Raw genomic sequence first — 14,245 nt, forward strand, 5'->3', positions numbered from 1 at the left:
CTCTGGGGGGCAGCTCCCTCTCCGTGTGGGGCAGAGGGGGCTCTGGGGGGCAGCTCCCTCTCCGTGTGGGGCAGAGGGGGCTCTGGGGGGCAGCTCCCTCTCCGTGTGGGGCAGAGGGGGCTCTGGGGGGCAGCTCCCTCTCCGTGTGGGGCAGAGGGGGCTCTGGGGGGCAGCTCCCTCTCCGTGTGGGGCAGAGGGGGCTCTGGGGGGCAGCTCCCTCTCCGTGTGGGGCAGAGGGGACTCTGGGAGGCAGCTCCCTCTCCGTGTGGGGCAGAGGGGGCTCTGGGCCAGATAGATAGCATAGAGGGACAGCCATCTCATGGCAGGACAGAGGGAGCTCAGGACACCAGCTGCCCTAGCATTGTCTTTGGTTGTCAGCAATGGATCCCGCATTGGCTGGATCACTGTTGCTGGCATAGACGGGACCCAACTATTGGGCACTGTGTCACCAAGGGTGTGATGAGCCCCATCTCCACTAGCAGCTAAGCCGCTGTCCGCACCAGCTGATGGGGGAGTGGCTGCTAACTACTGCCATAGGAAGTGCTATGGAGACAGAACTTCAATCTGGGTGTTCATTGTCATGAGGGGTGGAGGGGGGTGTGAGTAGTTGGAGGCGGTACAATGTGAAAGCTGCTGACATCAGCATCAATCAGATGCTGGATGGCAGAGATCAGTCGCTGGGCATCCTCTAGACTGCCCCCTGGCACCTTATGCTGCCAACCTAGAGGTCAAGCGATCCAGGGCACCTCCCAGGGAATCTGAGGGGACAGGTACGGAATCAGACAGTGTGGGGCAGAGGGATCTCTGGGGGTAGATGTATGGGGCAGCCCCCCTCAGAGTGGGGCAGGTATGGGGGGTTCTCATCATTGGTCATCCCCGAGATGATACTGGGGTGACTGGGGAGCCGGGCTGGGGGCAGATTCTTCCCCTGATGTCAGCGATTTCAGTTTGCTGGTTTGTTGTAGCTCATTAGCCCTGCGCTGCCTCTTCTAATTAGTTACTGTAGGGCTGCTTGTAAACAGTGGTGCGGTGGAGCGGGGGTGTTGTTATGATAGGGCCACGCATGGCTGCACGGCGTATCTCATTCCTCCTGGATTGCTCATCCATGAAAGCCGCATGAACTGGTGCCCGTCGCTAGAGCCCTGCACGGATACCCAAATGTGTATCCGCATCCGATCCGCGATCCGCAAAAGTGATCTGTGGGTATCCACAGATATCCTCGGATTTGTAGGGCTCTACAATGGGGGCTGGGCTGAGGCTCCAAAGCATCCCCCCGCTGGAGCCAATCGGGGAAAGCCACGGACAGCTGTGGGGAGCCCGCACGGAGTCACGGACCCTCCACCTGCCCTCGGCTGCCGGGGGCTGCTCTCAGGCCCCCTCCCCCATACCATGGGCAGGTGGAGAGTCTGCCACTGCTCCCCACAGTTCCCTGGCTGGCCTGGCTGGAGGGAGGGAGGGAGGACACCTGTGGAATTGCCCGGGGGCTGCTTGGGCCCCCCGCCCAGAGCCGGTGGAAGGTCTGCCGTGGCTCCCTGGAGCAGCCTGCCCGGCTCTTACCGTAGCTGGACTGCAGCTCCGACCTGCCCCCCGGCCGAGGCCGGGTCGGGGAGAGGAACAAAGGAGCCCCCCGCCCAGTGTCCCTGCCCCCCAGGCCTCCCACCCAGGACAGGTGGAGGTTTGCTGAGAGGTTTCTCACAGCTGCCCGCCGGCTCTTACCGTCACAGCCCTACGCAGATACAAAATTTGTATCCACATCCGCGCTGCTATCCACAGAAATGGTCCACAGATACCCGCGGATTTGCAGGGTTCTACCCGTCGCAGCGTCGCTGGGCACTGCCAAGCCCTGCCAGCCGGGGAGCTGTTAGTTACTCCCATACCAGCATCTCCCGGCAGGGCCGGCTCCAGGCACCAGCATTCCAAGCAGGTGCTTGGGGCGGCAATCTGCAAGGGGCGGCAGTCCGTGTGTTTCTGCCGCCCCAAGCAGCGCGCCGAATTGCCGCTGCGGACGGCGGGGGCAGTCCATGTTAGGGCGGTATGCGCGTTTCCGCGGTGGCGGTAATTTGGCGGCAGCTTCTATGTTCAGCTGCATTTTGGTGGCTGAAGACAGAAGCTGCCGCCGAATTGCTGGAAACGTGCGTGCTGCCCTAACGGCACAGGAACTGCCCTCGCCGTCCGGGGCGGCAATTCGGCGCGCTGCTTGGGGCGTCAAAAACAGAGCCGGCCCTGTCTCCCAGCAGGAGGTGCTACAGGGGATGGCCCAGAAGCTCTGGCCTCTGCTAGTCGTATAGATGGAAGAGGGTGTTTGAATGTTCGCTGTGAACGCAGTTTCCAGCAGGGTGCGGGCAGGGCGAGTCTGAGTTTACAATACAAGCACAGCAGCCCACCAGGCTGCCCTGGCCAAAGGTAGCACCACTAGCCAGTGCCATTTCCCCAGGGATCAGCCTGGCAGGTACAACCCGCGCCTGGAGAGCCCAGCCTGGGCCCCAGATCGCTTGGTGTGCTGTAGCCACAGCAGCCAGGGCAGGAATGGATCACTGTGACTGCCTAGCCTGACCTCCCGTCTACCAGGCCAGAGGCCTTCCCTGAACGAATTCCTGGTTGAACTAGAGCAGAGCTCAGAAAACCAGCTCGTCTGGATTTAAAACTGGCCTGCGAGAGGGAATTCACCCCTGCCCTTGGGAATTGTTCCAAGGATTAATTGCCCTCATTGTAAAAAAGGGGCATTTTATTTCCCATCTGAATTTGCTTAGCGTCAGCTTCCAGCCCATGGGCGTGTGAGACCTTTGTCTGCTAGAGCGAAGGTCAATGTTTTGCTCCCCAGCTAGGTACTTATCGGCTGTCCTCAAGTCACCCCTTAGCCTCTTTGTTAACCCAAATCGACTGAGCTCCGAGTCTCTCATTGGAAGGCAAGTTTCTAATCCTTTATTCATTCTTGTGGCTCTTCTCCAGTTTCTCCCCACGCCTCGTTAGCTGGGGCCACCAGCACTGGACACAGTGTTCCAGCCGTGGTGGCACCAGTGCCAAACACCGAAGGAAAGTCACCTCCCTGCTCCTACCCGAGATCCCTGGGCATCAGGGAGCTCGTGTGGGTCTCAGCCCCAGCTGAGGCTCAGGGGGAAGGAGGTTGACTAAGAGGCTGTCAGCTTGGTGGGGGCCTCCTGGATCACCCCAGAACCAGCTTGGGGGAGAGCAGGGCTGTCAGGCTCTCCTGAAAGGGGGGGTGCTCATTTCTGGTGCAGATGGCGCAGGGCGATTTGAAGGAATTGCTCCCCCTTGTGCCAAGAAAGGACAGACAAACTTAACCGTGACCCCAGGATGCTGAGGCAGGCGGGACTCGCAACCATTGTGGAGGGGCCAGAGCAGGGGGCAGGTGAGCCGATCTCCCCATCCGCAGGACAGGGGCAGGAGGAGGGGGAGAGGGGAGGCTGAAGGGCTGCTGCAGTGATTTTTTCCCAGCTGCAGTTGAGGAAGGCCCAGGCCTGGCTGCCTGCCAGCTCCTCTCCACTCTGCCAAGCTATCGGCCTTGGGGTGCCTCCACACATCGAACCGGCGGGGGGAGCATGACGACACTTCTGGATGGAAGAGGCAGGCTCAATGTCCTGGAGGTGCTCTAACTGGGGGACCCCCCCCATAATACACACAGCTCCCCTCAGCCCCCACCCCCCAGTTAGCTCCCATCCAGCCCCCCATTTCCCCATCCAGCCCCTTCAGGAGCCCCCAGTCCCCATCCGGCCCCCCCTTGGGCACCCCCCATCCAATCCACCTCACATTCTCTCGCTCGCATCTCCTGGAGCCACTCTCAGGTTTCGGTGCAAGCTGAGCCAGCCCTGGGCCCCTCGTCTCTGGGGACTAGCAGGCCGCTTTGGAACGTGCTCCAGAGGGAGAGATGCGAGGCGGTGGCTGGATGAAGGGGGGTGGAGGGGCAGCGATATGGGAAGCAGAGGGGCTGGGCGGGCGACCTGAGTGGGGCCAGGCCAGGGAGGGGCCACAGGGCTCCCGGGAGACGGCATTCTTGCTGTCCAGGCAGGGGATCCGGGCACCCAGCCGTGGGGTTGGGTCAGGTGATTCTCCCTGTGTGTGCCCTTCCCCTGACCCCGCACACAGCCCCAGCTGGGCCTGCACCCCCAGGCCTGCTCGCTCCCCACTGACCGCAGCAATGCTGACTCGGGGGCTGAGGTTAGGAAGTGCAGAGGAAGCGGAGCCCTGCTTGTTTTGCTGCGGCTGGGAATTGGGAGCCTGCGAGAGCTCTGCTCGTCCCTCTGCCCCCAGCCTTGGCAGGCGGCTGCCGCGAGCTAGAGCTGGAGCTGGTGGGGCCTGCTCCATCGGAGCTATTCCGAGGCTGCTCAGCGGCGGCCCACTAGGGTTGCCAATTTTGGTTGGACATTTCCTGGAGGTTTCATCACATGACATCATCTATAATTAAAGATTCATCCTTAATTCCTGGAGACTCCAGGCCAATCCTGGAGGTTGGCAACCCCACTATCCACTGGGCCTGCCACTAACTCACCCCCTCCGCTTCTCCCCTGATGTCTTGGTGCTTAGGACGTGGGATCTCAGCAGAAAAGCTGAGTGATTGAAACTCCCGTCTCCCCAGTGCTGCTGAGAAGGGCATGCTCCATCTGGCTGGCAATCTACTGAGCTGTCTGTCAGGGGGAGTGAGCAGTGGCCTTGCCACACCAGAACAGTTCTCGCTGCCTGACAGCAAGACACAGCCACCTAGTAACCTCTGCGAGCCAGGGACCCCTTTGCGAGTAGCCAGTCCCCCACGCCATTGGTGCGCTAGCCCGCGGCGCCCCAGGAGGGACAGTTCACATAGGGTTACCATATTTTGAGTGTCCAAAAAGAGGACACTCCACAGGCCCCGGCCCTGCCCCCAGCCCCCGCCCCAACTCCACCCCTTCCCCAAAGTCCCCGCCCCAACTCCGCACCCTCCCCTGCTTCCAGCGAACATTTGATTCGCGGGAAGCCTGAAGCAGGCAGCAGGTAAGCTGGCGGGGTGGGGGGAGGAGGAGGCCCGGCACAGTCTGCCCCCCCCAACCGAGCGGTTCCCTCCGGCCCCCGGCCCCCGGGCCAGCACTGCCGGCCCCAGCCCCGCACACCGGGGCCTGGCCCGGCCCCTCACCCTGGGCCAACCCCCGGCCGAGCACCCCCGGCCCACTACCGCTGGCCCCGGCCTGGCCCGGCCCCCGGCCCAGCACTGCCAGCCCCACACCGCCAGGCCTGGCCCGGCCCCGCATCCCCGGGCCCCGGGCCAGCCCCCGGCAGAGCACCTCCCTATTTTCCCAGACATGTTTGGCTTTTTGGGACGGGGATTTGAGTCCCAAAAAGCCGGACATGTCCGGGAAAATCCGGACGTATGGTAACCCTAGTTCACACCGCTGGAATCCTGTCAGTGCTGCCTGGGGAATGCAGCGTTCCTGAGGCTCCGGGTCACGGCACTGTCTCTGGGGTGACTCCTTCAGAGCTGTGGGTCTGGAGCTGAGCCGGGCTCCATCTTCCTAGTGCCTTCAATCCCCTTTCTTCATGGCGCCTGCTGATGGCATCTACAGTCTTCTCAGTGACGCCAGTGGAAACCCGTCACACGCGAGTCCCAGCGGCAGGTTCTTGCTCTGACTCTTCCCAGCAGTCAGGCCGTGCTGCTGAGGCTGTGCCCAGCTCCGGGCGGTGTCAGTGCTGCTCGTCCTCCCCTGGCTGGAACACCTCGGGCAGTGCTGGTAAAGATACCCAGCTCCTAGCTCAGGGGACTGGCTATAGAGCAGGGGTGGGCAAACTACGGCCCACGGGCTGGAAGCGGCCAGCACCACGTCCCTGCGGCCCCTGGGAGAGGTGGGGACAGAGGGCTCCATGCACTGCCCTCGCCAGCAGGCACCTGCCCTCCGCAGCTCCCATTGGCCAGGAATGGGGAACCACGGCCAATGGGAGCTTTGAGGGTGGTACCCACAGGCGAGGGCAGCACACAGATCCCTTCCCTTTCCTCCCCTCCCCCAGGGGCCACAGGGACGGCCACTTCCGGGAGCAGCACAGGGCCGCTACCACCCCGGAGCCGCTCCAGGTAAGCAGCGCCAGGCCGGAGCCCACACCCCGAACCCCTCCTGTGCCCCCCGCACTCCAACCCCCCTGCCCTGAGCCCCCTCGTACACACCACCCCTCCTCCACCCCAACCCTTTGCCCTGAGGCCCTTCCTGTACACCGCACCCCCTCCCACACCCCACACTCCCTCCCGCACCCCATCCCCGTACCCCAGCCCTACATTCATAGCCCTGCATGCAATTTCCCCACCCAGATGTGGCCCGCAGGCCAAAAAGTTTGCCCACCCCTGCAATAGAGGTTAAAGCCAGACTGGACCAGCTAGTATGACATCCTGCATATCACAGACCATTAAACCTCACCCACACCAAGCCCAACAACCAGAATTAGATCTAAGTATCACAGCCCTCAGAAGATTAAGCTGTGATGTGCCCCAGGCAGAGAACAGGAGGGACCAAGGTGCACCAGTGCCCAAGGCCCCTGCATTGGCAGGGAAAGGATTAAGTGAGATACACCCAGATGATCCTGACAAGTGACCAGTAACCACATGCTGTAGAAGAAGGTGAAAACTGCCCAAGGTCTCTGCCAATCTGAGCTGGGGAAAATTCCTTCCCGACCCCAAACCCGGCCATTAGTGTGACACCAGCCAAGCACCTGAGAAAGCAAATTCTCTGCTTCACATCAGAGCACTGGCCCACCTGTCCAGTGTCCCATCTCCTTCTATGGCTATCTCTGATGCTTCAGAGGAAGGAGAGAAGAAAACCTTTGGAATACACTGGGAGGGGAAATGTTCCCTTCCTGACCCCTGCAGGTGACCAGAAAAAGGTCTGAAGCATGAGGTTTTAGGGGCATAAGACATGAGCCGGATGGGACCCTGCAGCACTTCAGCCCCAGGTCTGAGCACCATCAGCCTCCAGATCCAGCCCACAGAGAAACTCACAACGAAGCAGGTTCTCTGGACACAAGGGGCTGGATGTTGGGGTGAGCTCGGCACGGCAAGTGCTGCGTTCTGCTGGAAACTCGGCCCCACTTCTGGGTGTTGAGCACTTGAAAATGTGGCTCTTGGGTCTTCTGAAAACTCTTTATTGCTTGTTTGCAGGAGCACCTAGGAGCGCTGGTCATAGTCCAGGCCCCCAGTGTGCTAGGCGCTGTGCAAACAGATGGGCCTGGCTCCCAAAAGCTCACAGACCAAACTCTGAAAGGATACCCACTCCTGGCTGAGCAAAGCAAATAAATGAGTACAAGCGAGCTGGCGAGCAGTTCCTTCTTAGAACCAGCTCCCTAGCTGACAGCTCACTGCAGTGCCATGCTCCAAGGGCAAGTGGCTGCTTGCCAAATCTCAAATCAGCAATCCCAGACTGGAAGTAGGAGTCAGAAGGTCCAGTGGAAACCTAAGGAGGACTGGCTGGGTAATTAATAGAGTTGGTTAGAAAATGGGGAGTAGGGAGGGGTACAGCAGACATTTTCCAACCATTTTTTCTCCCATTGGAACATATTTTGGTTGAAAAATGGCAGATCAACTCCAGTGATCAACAGATACAATATAACTGACATGCTTTGTACAGCATTGTGCACCATACAAAGAAGCAAGGGGGCAGTACCCTCCGGGGTCATCCCCTCATGCTTCGTCCACAAGCCTTAGCCAAAGGCTACACAGCAAAGACGCAAACTGTGCACAACTCTGTGAGGAAGGAAAGAGACGGCCTCATAATCCATGGCAGCCTGCCAGCGAGTCAGAAACGAACAGCAATAAAAAACGGGACACCTGGTATGAAGTCCCATTACTGTGAAACTCTATCCTGCATGCAGATATTTGATGTATTGAGCTTGGCAACACTCAGATGACTTGATATGGCAATAGCTGTTGGGATTCGAGGGGGGAAAGAAAGAAAGAAAGAAAGAAAGAAAGAAAGAAAGAAAGAAAGAAAGAAAGAAAGAAAGAAAGAAAGAAATGGAAAACGATTGGAAAAAACCAAGAGAGCAATGGAGAAAAGAAAGGGAACTAACGCTGAAAGCACCAGGCGATTTGGAGAGGAGGGTTGGGCCCAGTCCCCCTCTATCTCTGCAGCAGGCTGTCTGTCCCCTCCTGGCCTGCCTTGGAACTAGTCCCGAGGGTGGGATTCCCCCTCCCCTCCCCTCCCAGCGACCTGTGAAGGTGTTGACAAAGGGAAGTGATCAATTCTTCCTGTTTGTTGAATCCTTCCTCCCTGGGTCAGCGCATTGCCTCCCCAGCTGCTTTCAAAGGCAGCGGGAAGGGCTGTCCCCCCAGGGGTCTGCCATTCACTCGCCAGCCTCAGCCCATTAGCAGCCAAACAGGTGCCAAAATGTGACATGGGCCTGCGGCAGTCTGGGAAGGGAGCGACCCCTGTCCTCAGGCTCTAGCTAGAGGCTTGGGAGGGACTAGTCGGGGCAGGATTTATTTATTCAGCTGGTCTTAATTTGTGGGGGAGAGAGGGAGCAGGAGGGAGCCTCCTTCCTCGCTCCCTCCTCCCAAGGTAGGAGACATGAGCTCCCCCCACCCCCTGCACATCTCTGACAGGCCCCAGCTTGTGTTCGCAGGCCAGAGCCCCTGCTGTGCAGTACACGGTGGGAGCCTAACCATGGATTTCAGGAGGGGCAGGCCTGGCTCCAAAGAGGCATGCGCAGCCTGTGGTTGGGCAGCCAAAGGGGCATGCTCAGAGTGCTCAGACTCCCAGCTTGTCAAATCCCGGCCTGCCAACGAGGGCTGGAGCCGCTCTGAGCCCCAGCCGGGAGCCAAAGGACACCGAGGCCCAGCCACGGTTGTGCAGGGTCAGAGTGGCAGTGGGAGCGTGTTTGGGAGGGGTCTGGGCAATGACCAGTCGAAGCACAGGTTTGGTCTGTCCAGTGACCAATAGCAGCAAAGGTGGAATCTGTGCAATGACCAATGAGAGGGGAGGTGTGGTCTGTGCAGTGACCAATGGGAGAGGAGATGGGGGTCTGTGCAGTGGGGTCAGTGCAGTGTAGGGGCGCTGGAACGGGGGGGGGGCAGGGCCCTCCCCCTTTTTACCGGCCGTAACAGCAAGTGCGGGGGGGGGGGGGGCGGGAGGGGGGAAAGCGGATGGGGGGCGGGGGGAGAGGAGGCAGGGGGGGCGGCGGGGAAGGGGGGGATGGGGGGGGGGAGAGGGGTGGGGAGAAGGGGCAGGGCCTGAGGAGCAGCACGGGGGGGGATGGGGCCATGGTTCAGGCACCTGTGGGCCTCTCCCCCCTGCTGTTGGTGCAGTGTCCAGTGGGAGGGGAGGTGTTCAGAGAGGATCTCTCTATTAAGAGGTAGCCCAGGCTGTGGAAAAAAATAATGAAAACAGGCCATTTGGGACAAATGGGGGACTGTATCTCAGGAACCCTGTCACCCAAGAACCTCAGATTTGCACTGCAAACTCCACCCTGGCCAATTTTCAAGCCGAGTTGGTGATGCGTATGGATTTTAGAGAGGATAAAAATTCAGCTGTAAAGGGAAACCACGTTGCCAATGTAGCTGTGGCAGGCCGTAGCGCTAGCTCAGACCCCCTCCACCCTGCGGAGTCGTGCAAAGGGCCTGGCAGCTGGGACCCCCTAGGGCCAGAGCTCAGGAAACACCTTGGCTCTGCTCCTCTATTGTCTTTTTCCAGCACTGGCTCTGAACAAATCAGCCCCACCCAGCGCTGCCCCTTCCCTTCACTGTCTGCAAATATTTACACTGGGCTTGTAAACTGCTTCTCGGGGGCTGGGGGTGGATCACCCTGGGGGGCAGCGCAGCTGCACGTATGTCCAGCCCTGGGAACCTGGGGGAGGAGAGGAGATGCCCTGACGTGAGGACCCCAGAGCAGGGGGAGGGGAAAGGTGGTGTCAGCGCCTCCTTCCAGCTCCCTGCTCACCCCCTCCCCAGCCAGGTGGCTAGTGGTGAACAGGAAGGTGAGTCCTGGGCACCACCCAACTCTGCCTGCTCCTGGCTACAGGAGCTGGGGGGGACTTTTAACCCCTTGGATGCTGGAATTCAGAGCTGTTGTGCATGTAGAGCAGTTGGGAGGGAGGGGAGTCTGGAGGCAGCAGGCATTTGGGGAGGGGAGCAGGGCACCTCTTAGGGCTCAGAGCCCTCTGTCCCAGCCCCAGTGACCTTTCAGAGGAGCGGGCCGGTGCCCGGGGCTCAGCAGGGGACACAAGCCCCACAGCTGGGGGGACAGCAGGCCAGGGCCAGTGTGCTAGTGAGGGATGCAGGGCCTTGCTGAGAACCTCACCAGCGCCTTCGACAGGCAGCCTGGGACCCAGCGGCGGAAGGGGGTGGTTAGAACCTAATTGGCTCAGCCTGCAGCTGCCCTTCCTGCCCAGGCCCCAACCCTCCCCTCCATGGGCCAGGGACGGGGGTGAGGGACAAACATACTGGCTGCGACCCGGCTCTGGCCTCAATTCCCCAGCCAAGGCTGTTGCCACATCAGTGCAGGGCGAAGGGGGAGTGAGGTGTAGGGACGGGTTCCCAGGGGTCCGGTTTTTGACCTGAATGCCCAGTCGAAAACACCCATTAAAAGTCCGGTTGGCAGCGCAGCAGGGCTGGCAGGCTCCCAGGAAGTGGCCAGAATGTCCCTCCAGTGTAGGGGTGGCCCAGAGTGCTGGCTCCATACTCCCATTGTCCTGGAACCACAGCCAATGGGAGCTGCGAGGGTAGCGCACAAAGCCCCCTGCCCCTCTGCCTAGGAGTCGGACATGCCGGCCGCTTCAGTGAGCCGCCTGAGGTAAGCACCACCTGGCCGGAGCCCGCACCCCAACTCCCTGCCCCAGTCTAGTGAAAATGAGAGAGTGAGAGTGGTGGAGAGCGAGCCTCGGAGGGAGGGGGGATGGAGTGAGTGGGGGCGGTGCCTCAGAGAAGGGGCGGTGCAGGGGTGTGGCCTCAGGGCAGGGGCAGGGCAAGGGTGTTTGGTTTTCTGCAGTTATAAAGTTGGCAACCCTAGGAGGCCTGGAAACCCCCCCCCTCCCCCATCCTTGGGGCAGACAGGAGCTAGGAGCACTGCCATTAGCTCCAGGAGGGGATTCACCTCCCTCTTTCCTGCTTGGGACTCCAGGGACAGACAGATAGACAGAAAGAAGGAGCCTCAGCAGAGTATCATCTTTCTTCCCTCTCACTCTCCCGCCCCATCAGTTTCCATCTCTCCCACTCTCCCCACCTCTCTCTCCCCCATGATCCTGCAGTTCTGGGAAGCCTGACACTGCTGTACAATCAGAGCCCCTCCCCCCTCTAGGGCACTCGTACCAGGGCCCGTGCCAACTTTCCTAAGTGGTGTGCCTCTGCCCCTGCCTGGGGAGGAGGGACGGGCAAGTGGCCCTGGAATGGGGCATGCAGCTTGGGGGCCAGGCTGGAGGCTGCAGGAAGCTGGCATTCCTTGGTTTGAAAGGAGAGTGTGTGGGTCAGTTTCTACAGATGGGAGGAAGGTGGGGTAGGGGTCCCTGGGAACGACCAGCCTCTCCTTATCTGACTGGGCTCACATCACGCCTGTGCTGTACAGCACTTTGCAGCCTTGTCCGGATGCAAGAATGCCCCTTCCCCCGCTGGGAAATAGCTCCCTGGAGAGCAGAGCTGGCTTTGATCCCCCCCACTGCTGCAGGATCTGAACCCAGAGCCAGTCTCAGTGAAGGGTGTGGAACAGGGGCGTGAGTTCTCTGCATGGCCTCTGGTAGCCGCACAGTGAGACGGCTGCTGCGGCAGTCCCTGGGACACCAGGGCTCAGGGCAGGCAAAGCGAGATTGCAGAGTAGCTTTCAGGCTGAAACCTCCTGTCATTTTGCTGCAGGATTATTATTTTTTTAGGGGTGCAGCAGCTGCTGACATCTGGGGGACTGGGTCCCCACAATGGTACTGGTTAATATTAACCCTTTAGGTAAGGCAGGGATCTGTGGGGGAGGGGTTAGAGATGGGGGCATGGAGCCAGGACTCCTGCGTTCTAGGCCAGCTCTGCCACTGAATTGATGTGCCACTTAATAGGCAGCAGGCTTAAAACAAACAAAAGGAAGTATTTTTTCTCACAACGCACAATCAACCTGTGGAACTCCTTTCCAGAGGATGTTGTGAAGGCCAAGACTATATAACAGGGTTCAAAAAAGAACTAGATAAGTTCCTGGGGGCTAGGTCCATCAATGGCTATTAGCCAGGATGGGCAGGGATGGTGTCTGGGTCCAACTCCCGAAATTGTGAGAGTGGGTTAAAAATCATGAGACTTTAGGTCTGGGTTCTGCATAGGTGCCTTCTGGTTTGTAAGCCTTTAGGGATCATGTTTTCTGCATAACCAGCAGGGCTAGAATGTTCCCTTTATTTCAGAAAATGAAAGCTAGGATTCTCCCCATGCCAGGAGTCCGGGAGCTGGGGCTTGAAGACATACACCAACATCACAAGCCTTGCACCACAACCCAAAATACCAGCGCGTCTGGGAACTTACCCCCTTGTTGACAAGGAGAGAAGCCAAGGGCTGATTGGGGCATGGAGACTCAGCCATACAGGGGGTGCTATCGGGGCGGGGGGCAAGGCGTGTGGGGAGCTTGCTCAGTTGCTGCCCATGCTCTACCCACTCGGGGGTTATACAGAGGTTTTCAGTCTCTAGGCTGTGAAGCTGGTGCCTTTTGCATAGGCACTGCAATTGCTTTTTAAAAACTGGTGAGTAGTTTTTATTTTTGTTTATGTTATTGCAGCATGGGAAGTTGGGAGGTTTAATGGCCAGAGCAAGGCTCTGGGAACCAGGACTCCTGGGTTCTCCTCCTGACTCTGGGTGGGAAATGTGGTCTACTAGCAAGAACAGGGGATGAAGAGTCAGGGCTCCTGGGTTCTGTCTCTGGCTCTGTGAGGGTAGTGTTGTCTGGCGGTTAGAAGAGGGAGACAGGCCTCTTGGCTTCTGTTCCCAGCACTGCTGTTGACTCGCTGTGTCACCTGGGGCATGTCAGAGACAACGCCTCGGTTTCCCCATCTCTGCATCGTGGGGGCATTGTCTCTGTCTTGCAGGGACACTGGGAAGTTAAACTCACTGGTGTGGGTGAAGCACCTTGGGAGGGAAGGAGCTGGAGAAGAACAAAGCCTGGTTAGCCAGTGGGGCCAGTCCATCGCATTCACTATGGAGCTCAGAGCTAAAGGGGAGGCAGGAGCCCTCTTGCCTGGGGGCTGTTTCTCACACGGGACTGAGTCCCCAGACCCAGGAAGACCCTCTGCCTAGTGGGGACCTGGCCTGCAAGCTCTGCTGGGTGACACCTGCTCACAGAGGATGTGGGTGGCTAAGGAAATCCGTTGTGTCTCTGTGTATGTCTCAGTTGGGGTCACTTCCTCCAGCTGGTCCCAGATGGAGCCTGGCTCCGGGATGTGAGCTCAGCTCTGATCTCCGGGAGGGGGAATTCAGCTTTGTTTTTCTCAAGTAACTATACCCGTCTCGTTGCCTGAGTTACCCTCGCTCCTCCACTGCCCCCTGCCCAGAGCCAAACTGGGACAGAGCCCATTTGCAATGACACCAGGGGAAATCTGCAGTGCTCCTCGTGGAGTCAGAGGAGTGATCAGTGGAGTCACTCTGGGTTCACTCCGGGCTAACTGAATGCCAGGGCTGGCCCCTATATTTCTGCCTTAGAAAAAACAAACAAGCTTTATTTAGCCATTTGCCTAGATAATGTCCAAAGCCTTGAGCTCCCTGGTCCTCCCTCTGGAAATGTCACAGTGTCAGCAGAGCTCAAACACAGCTGCCCCTGCTCTGAAAACCCTCACTGGAGTTCACCTTGAATCAGAATTAACGCTGACCAGCTGAGCGCCTGCCAACATGGGGAGCAGTTCTCAATGCAGCCAGTAAAGGGCAGAGCTCGCACACAGCAGCCAGTTCGTTAGGGTACTAGGCTGCAGCAGTGAGTTCCCCAGGTGAGTCCCATGCTAACTCACTCTCATGGTCTCCCCAGCAGCGCCAGTGCAGGATCTGGTGACAGCAGGCCCTGATCCCAAAGCAAATCAAACATCCGTGCTCGAAAGGTGTTTGCAAAAGTTTGGCCTCTTTCTGCAAACACAAACTCCCAGCTCCTCCAAATGTGCTAAGGAGAGGCAGGACCAGGACATGTGCCTGAGTGTGGGGCGAACTCAGCTGTGCTCATGTCCCGTGGCTTCAGGACTGATCCCATCCACCTGCCTGCACATACTGCCTGTAAGGCAGCCTCATGCAATGCAATGAGGGACTCTCCAGGCCTTGTCCACTCAGAGACTGCTCACTATGCCTTGC

At 59.1% G+C, this 14,245-nt stretch overlaps 1 protein-coding gene across 14 annotated transcripts in view; it reads left to right on the forward strand.

The window, feature by feature from the left end:
* The window catches only part of EMID1 (EMI domain containing 1), a 110,155-nt gene that overhangs the window by 46,506 nt on the left and 49,404 nt on the right, over positions 1-14,245 (forward strand). The window lies entirely within an intron of this gene.

This window comes from Trachemys scripta, chromosome 15 (assembly GCF_013100865.1).
Source record: "Trachemys scripta elegans isolate TJP31775 chromosome 15, CAS_Tse_1.0, whole genome shotgun sequence".
Classification (NCBI taxonomy): Eukaryota; Metazoa; Chordata; order Testudines; family Emydidae; genus Trachemys; species Trachemys scripta.